An 8,211-nucleotide genomic window follows, 5' to 3' on the forward strand; every position below is an offset into this window, starting at 1 on the left:
CAGGTCCCGGGTGCAGGGAGTGCCTGGGCCTGTCGGTCCTGCCGGAGGGCAGCAGGGACAGCACCTGCGTGTGCTGTGATCAGCTGGGTGACCTGCTCACATGGTGGAGGGACTCAAAGGAGAGGTCACGAGATTAAGAAGTGTTAGGGAGAGCGAAAGGGAGATCGATTGGTGGAGTGGCACCTTGGCACCCCACAGGAGCAAATGGAGGCTCCAAAAGAGCCAGGCGATCCCTCACCCTCTTGCTACCAGGCAGAAGGAGGGGACTTAAAGGTGGGGGAGACTGGAAACAGGTCCCTGCTCAGGGAGGCACCAAAATCCCCTCCTGACCTCCCTCACATTCCATGGTGTCCCTTCAGAGTACATATGGGGCCCTGTAACTTGTGATTGAAACGGAGAAGGGTGAAGAAAATGAGTCAAACAAGGAGGAAGACCAGGGTCCCCCAAGGCTGGATTGCTCTAGACCAGGTATTAAAATCAGTTCTGAAAAGAACCCCAGAAGGGTCATTGCAGTAGGTGACTCCATTCTGAGAGGTGTCGAAGACCCAATTCCTGCTTCATAGGGAAGACTGCTGCCTCCCTGGGGCCCACGTAAGGGACCTCATGGCAAAACTCCCCACTCTAGTGAGACCCAAGGACTATACCTTCTCTTGTTTTTTTTCAGGCAGGTAGCAATGATATTACCAGGAGAAGTCCTAAATCAGTGAAAGAGATTTCAGGTCCTTGGGGAAACTGGTTAGGGGGTTGGGGGCACAAAGTGTGTTCTCCTCCATCCCTTCAGTTGTGGGGATGGATGAAGAAGATTAGGATGTGGTGGTTTAAGCCCTGCCGGGACCGGAGACCACGTTGCCATTGCCCCTCCCCCACCCTCAGCCGGTCAGGCTGGAAGTGAGGCACAAACCCGGGTTAAAATAAGAAGAAATTTAATACAACAGTGTGATAAACAATCTGAACAACAACAGTAGCAATGATAGCAACAATAAACAGAAATAACAGTAAGCAAGACAAAAGATATACAGAGAAATACTGCAGTGGTTACAGAACAAGCCCACCATGTGTTCCCTGCTACCAAAACCACCAAGGAAAAAAAATTTCCCGTGCACAGACCTGATGTCAGCATGGTGTGAATAACCTGGCTGGAGATCCCTTCCCTCTCTCTCTCTGCTGGGGAAACTTAACCCTATCCTAGGGTTCACCAAGCCACTTTCCATCATTTACGAGCAGTCCTGGCTGACCAGGGAGGTCATAACAGATTGGAAATTGGCCAACATGATGCCCATATATAAGAAGGGTCAGAAGATGATCTGGGAAATTACAGGTCTGTCAGCTTGACTTTGGTGCCCGGGAAGCTGATGGAGCAACTCAACCTGAGTACCATCACACAACACATGGGGGACAACCAGATGCTCAGGCCCAGTCAGCATGGGTTTATGAAAGGCAGGTCCTACTTGACAAACCTGATCTCCTTTTATGACAGGGCGACCTGCTTATTGGATGAGGGAAAGGCTGTGGATGTTGTCTACCTTGACTTTAGGAAGGCCTTTGACACTGTTTCTCACAGTATTCTCCTGGTGAAACTGGATGCTCATATCTTGGACTCTTTTAAGTCTTCCATGGGCTTAAAAGAGAGTTGTGAATCTTAATGGACATGCATTTAGCATTGTTTTATTCTATGCTTTTACAGTTTATTGCAATCTATAATAGTTTAATATGATTGAGTTACTTAGTCTATCAGGATAACAGAACAAAGTATTCAATTGTCAGCCTCTAATTTAACTTTTTGCATAGATATAGTTTCAACATTCTGATTTTAACACAGAAGTACCACACCATTTTTCCTCTCTAAATAATATATTGTTAAATAAAGACAGAAACCGTAAACATGTAATTAAAACCATGCACTCTAAAAGCAGATGGAGGCAAGTTCTTATGTAAGGGAATAAATAACCCCTGAGATACACAAGTACCTTATAAAACCCAAATTTTACAGCAATTGACTTTAGAAAATACAGGAGGCTTTGTTAATTCCCTAATGATCCACTCTGTTATATAGTGTTTCAAGATACATACTAGGCTAATGCAGTCTAATTCTAAAGGCATCATCATTTAAATATCTCTCTCTATATACACACTAATGATTTATTTTAAATTGACACAATTCTGGTCCTTAATTCAATCAAGTGATCAAACATAATATTTAAAAGTCATACACCAAAAACAAGCAAAGAAATTCAATGGAGGTGAAAGCAATGCCTTATTTTCCTTCACTAGTTACTAGTATTTTAGAGAATGACCTGACTGCTTGGAAAGTTGATTTTTGCAGTCTGGAGCCTTACATCTTTAATAAATGCAAAGACTGGCAAATACTGCTACTTGATACTAATACTAGGCAATGAGGCACTGCTAAACCATCTCCTGGATGACTTTTCATTAGTATTTAAATAAAAGTGGTTGATCTGACATTGAGGAAACATCAAATAAAAATTATATGTCAGGCCTTGTTAGTTCAAAAAGGGGAAGGGGAAGAGGAAGAGGAGTGAACAGCCAGGGGAAAAGAAACAGAAAAGGGAGAAGGAAGCTTGCAATAATTCTAAATCAATCAAGTTCCTCCATGAGTAACTAAAGGATCATAGTTTCCTATAGCTGTATCTAAAATACTAAACATCTTCGATCACAATAGTCTTGCTCTCCCTCCACATCCCCTCTGTTTTTCCTGCATTTCCTCCTTACAATATTTCAAATTCAATCTCCTTCTTTCTTCCTTCAGACAATGTTTTAGCTATCTTTTCCTTCCATTGTGCCTTCAATCTGTCCTATGCATTCCAATGACCTTATGGGCAAAGACAGCATAATCTGTGCTTGTTCTGAACAACATCTATTCTTGGACAATCAGTATCTGTGTAGCTTTGTCACCTACTGTATCCCAACCATCACTTCTCATATGTGTCTGGGAAATCAAGTGTTTTTAAGTTTCCATCTTTGTCAAACGCAGCTTACTGCATCTACAACTTGAAAAGCTACTGAAGTGGGAAAGGAAAAAGGAATGTATATTCAGACAAGCTAAGTTTGGAATTTTTCTTCCCTCTGTCCATTTGTACCAAATGCAAATCCTAAGAATACATATGCTGAGCATTGGTGGAAAAAAAAGCAAAGAAGGGCAGGAAGGATATTAAAACTTTAGGACAGATTATGATAAAGATGAATTCTTCTCATGTATGCACTTGTATCTGTACATTAAAATCCATAATTATTACACTTCGCAAGTTCTCTCCATTGTAAGTATCATGCATATACACGTGGTGCTATTACATGTTGGTTTTGTATTATTAAAAAACACTCACAAAAAGCTTAGCATGCAAGGGAACCTTAGAAGAAATAAAAATTTCTGAACAACCACAACTGGTTTTGACTCTATAACAACACTGAGTTCCATTTCCAGTAAGAAATATCTTAGGCAAACTAAAAATATTCTAGCCCTCCATACTATATTCAGAAATATAACTACCCATCCAACACAGTATGTTACAGATTTAAGAAACTGCCTCCTTTTATTATACTACAACTATTGCCACAAAGGATGGACATCAATATATAAGCATTTAATTCAAGAAGCAACTGAGAAAAAACAGTTTCTTGAAGATGAAAAGCAAAGTTTGCCAAATTCCCATGTTTCTACAAAATTTCTGAGGCTAGTTACAGTTTTTATTTAAACAGCTATTGATCACTTTTACAATCCAGCGATAGTGGTTTTATATCATGATAGACTTACAATACCCTGACAAAAACAATTTGTCCCTAAGAACTAAATGTATATATATTTTAGCTGTAGATATTACATATATTTTAAAATAGACATACCACCTCTTAATCTCATGATTTAATATTCATTGACTTGGTGTGGAAACACTTTTGTCAGTAAAGACTTTGACCTTTTTTTACAGTACTATTAACAACAAAAGTTAATATCTTCATCCACTCTTACAAGTAAGCATGCAACTTAAAAAAGTTGTAAAAGTTATACCTGTATAACATTATTATATTTTGTTCCTTGTTTGGATGGTAGATCCCTTCACGTATGGAGTTTACTTGACTGTACAGTTTCTTAACAGTCAGAGATAAGGTTTCCATAGTCAGTAGTAGAAAACCTAATTTAGATACCATCAGTCTGGTCAGTAAGAAAACTTTTCAAAGACTCATTTCCTCTGTTTTCTTTTAGAGGCTAGACCCAGAAAAAGAATTTGGCATCTAAGGAAGGGACTAGACAAACTTTAGATGCTAAAATCCAAAACAGATCTAAAAAAAAGATCCACTCAGCAGCTGACTATGGCTTGAGACACACCTGTGTTTAAGATGAAACTTCTTCCTATGTCTACAGCTTTGGTCCTGCACTTCTGCATGAGTTTGTCCCAACCTCAATACCTAGATTCCAATGTAACCCTAAATGGGTAGAAAAACCCCAGACATAACTCCGATATAGCATCAAGATTGCATCCTTCACAAAATGCATTATATATGTATATATGTGTATACATGTGTGTGTATATATATATATATATATGTGTGTGTATATATATATATATATATATATATATATATATATGAAACATTGCTAAGTCCATCTTCTATACTGTAGCACAGTACACAGGTTAATGGCATGAGATAAAGGAGACCGAGGTTCAAACAGTATATTCTTTCCAGTACTGAAATGATTTGACCCACAAAATGTGTGTGTATGTACATATAATATGTGGACTACACACAGGTATAAAAATATATATGATATACACTTACTTATGGCTTTGTACACACAGAGATATCTATATAAAGCCTTAAGTAAACATGGCTAGTTTATAAATGTGTTCAGCATCACCATTTTCTTCCCCACTTCAAAGGTGGAAATAGTATATCTTTGAAAACTAAACTATGAACATCTGTATTCAAGAGAAAATTCAGAATTACAGAGCCCATGTAGATGAAAATATACATTTCCAGTCACTTATTAATATGCTTAAATCCTGGGAAAGGGATGAATTTTACACAAACAAGTGTCTTCACTGTTCCCCGCTGACCGCCCAGGACAGTTCTTTGAACAGCTCCAGATTTTTGAGCCTTACTTCTGAGGCTAACACTTCTCCTTATCCCATCTGTATCATAATTTGGACACCTAACAAAGGAACCTGAATTCCAGCACTACATCTCTAGGAGAATCAGAACGATGCATAGGTTTTAATACTGCATAGTACTGATATCCATTTTACATTATGTAAGAAAGAACCCCCAACCCCTCCAAGCCCCAGAACTGGAAACATTGTAGCTCTTGTCTTTAATACCACCCATATCAGATTTAGTGTTGCTAGACTAAAGGTTTCAGTCTTAGACCACATTAGCTAAGTCCCTCATTCTACAGAAGATATGTTCTTATTTATCAGATATTAAGAATTAGAATACTACAGTGTATCTAACACAACATAACATAGCATGTATCTAAACAGGTAATGATCTCTCAAGTGTCATCAACGACAAGAATAGTAAGAGTTGCAGAATCAAACACAGAGAAAACAACATGTCACCATGTTGCCTAGAAAACCTGAATTGGTCCATACACACATTATGACAGTTTTAAAGTAACCTGAATTTGCATTCTCAAACAAATACATGTTATGACACACCTTTAAAGTATAAGATCATTTACTACTTTCCACATGACCCCTGTTTTATTCAGACTGGTCTCACTGAAACAATTATGATCCAAATAAGTTTTTACCATAATCCTAAATTGAGACCTCTCATATTACTCCATATACACCACCAAGACAGTGACCTGACAGTAGAATGTTAATTTTCTTGCAGTTTAATGATGTTCTAAGAAATCAGTTTATTACAAACATTACAGTTTCATGTGTAAAAGATCCTTGTGAGGAAAGGTCTAAGATCATTGCTTTCATTGACCTCAGCTGCAAACTCAAGTTCTGCAATTTAGATCATATATGTCTTGATGAGGAACCCAGAAAGCAAAGAATCCTTACCAGCTCTCTGTAGGTATTTTAGTTCATGTGACTAGTACCACGCAGTAACCTTCTAACAGAGAGGAGAACAGGGTCTGATTGTGGCAACATTTGTTGCCTTAGCCACCTGACCAGGAGACAGTATCTGTCTCTGACTTTTTTAAAAAGTGAAACAGAAGGTTTGCAGAGGCCTGGTCTGCTCACAGTCCTGTTATTTCCCTTCAGGCATCCCGTCACCCTGTTCAACAAATCAACCAAATATTCCATGTAAAAAACCAAACCAAACCAAAACAAAAGTATCTTGCAATCACGCACAAGACAAATAAAAGCTTCAGAGTCAAACTTATATAATACATATCTCTATCAACAGCAGTGTTAGTTTACTGTAGATTTAAACATAAACTCCCTTTTAAGAAAAATAAATTTGGAAATTACATCTTATGTAGATCATGGCAAAACTGGATTTTTGGATTCACAAAGGTATCTTTATCTTATGCTTTGCTGGATAAAAAACTGTCTGGATGGCCAGGCCCAAAGAGTTGTGGTGAACAGAGTTAAATCCAGTTGGCGGCCAGTCACGAGTGGTGTCACCCAGGGCTGGGTTTTGGGGCCACTCCTGTTTAACATCTTTATTGATGATCTAGACGAGGGGATAGAGTGCACCCTCAGTCAGTTTGCAGATGACCCCAAGTTGGGTGGGAGTGTTGATCTGCTCGAGGGTAGGGAGGCTCTGCAGAGAGACCTGGACAGGCTGGAGCCATGGGCTGAGGCCAACTGCAGGAGTTTCCATAAGGCCAAATGCCGGGGGCTGCCCTTGGGCCACAACAACCCCCAGCAGCGCTACAGGCTTAGGGAGGAGTGGCTGGAGAGCTGCCAGTCAGAGAGGGACCTGGGGGTGTTGACTGATAGCCGCCTGAACAGGAGCCAGCAGTGTGCCCAGGTGGTCAAGAAGGCCAATGGCATCCTGGCTTGTGTCAGCAATAGCGTGGCCAGCAGGGACAGGGAAGGGATCTGACCCCTGTACTCGGCACTGCTGAGGCTGCACCTCGATTCCTGTGTTCAGTTTTGGGCCCCTCACTACAAAAAGGACATTGAATGACTCGAGCGTGTCCAGAGAAGGGCAACGAAGCTGGTGCAGGGTCTGGAGCACAGGTCGTATGGGGAGCGGCTGAGGGAACTGGGGGTGTTCAGTCTGGAGAAGAGGAGGCTGAGGGGAGACCTCATTGCCCTTTACAGTTCCCTGAAAGGAGGGTGCAGAGAGCTATGGATGAGTCTCTTTAACCAAGTATATAACTGATAGGACAAGAAGGAATGGCCTCAAGTTGTGCCAGGGGAAGTTTAGACTAGGTGTCAGGAAGCATTTCTTTGCAGAAGGGATTGTTAGGTGTTGGAATGGGCTGCCCAGGGAGGTGATGGAGTCCCCATCCCTGGAGGTGTTTAAGAGTTGGGTTGACATAGCGCTGAGGGATATGGTGTAATTGGGAACTGTCAGTGTTAGGTTAATGGTTGGACTAGGTGATCTTCAAGGTTTTTTCCAACCTAGATGATTCTGTGATTCCATAAAAGTAGTGGCGCTAACACATTCATCCTGACTTCAAGTTGCAAGGGTATGTCTCAATGATAGTCCTTGAAAAAGAAGCCCACACATAGTGGCAAAAGATGTATTCACTATGTGTCAAGTTCTCAAGGGCAGAAAATATATCTTAAGCAAGTGTTTACCCAAAGTATTGGTTAGAAGCACATACCAGCCATGAATATATTCAAACATGAGCAGATTAAGTCAATGAAAATTAGAAGGAACTCAACGCTGCAATGGAGGAGTGGGCAATCTGAAGAGCCGGCCCCCAACCATTCCAGGACAGCTGTGATCCATTCCTAAGGGCACAGGTGGCGTTTTTCACTAAACTTGCTACTTATTCAGATGTAGAAAAGCCTGATCCAAGCTGGAGCTTGACAGTGGCCCATGAATGTGTCTAATGCTAGACTTGTACAGAAAGGTCCAACGGGTGTTTGCTAAACAACGTGAGGATGCTGGGGCTCAGAGGTCACCCCTCACCCTGCTCTCCTCTCCCTGGCCGCCGTTCCCTGCTCTCCAGCGGCGCATGACAAGGCCCGGGAAAGACGGCGGAGGCCCACGGTAGCCCTGTCGCTTCCCGCTCCAGCCGCCTCAGTTCCCACGGCGAAGGCCGCCACACGCCGCTACGCT

This window comes from Athene cunicularia, assembly GCF_003259725.1.
Source record: "Athene cunicularia isolate RWA chromosome Z unlocalized genomic scaffold, athCun1 chrZ_part1, whole genome shotgun sequence".
Taxonomy (NCBI): domain Eukaryota; kingdom Metazoa; phylum Chordata; class Aves; order Strigiformes; family Strigidae; genus Athene; species Athene cunicularia.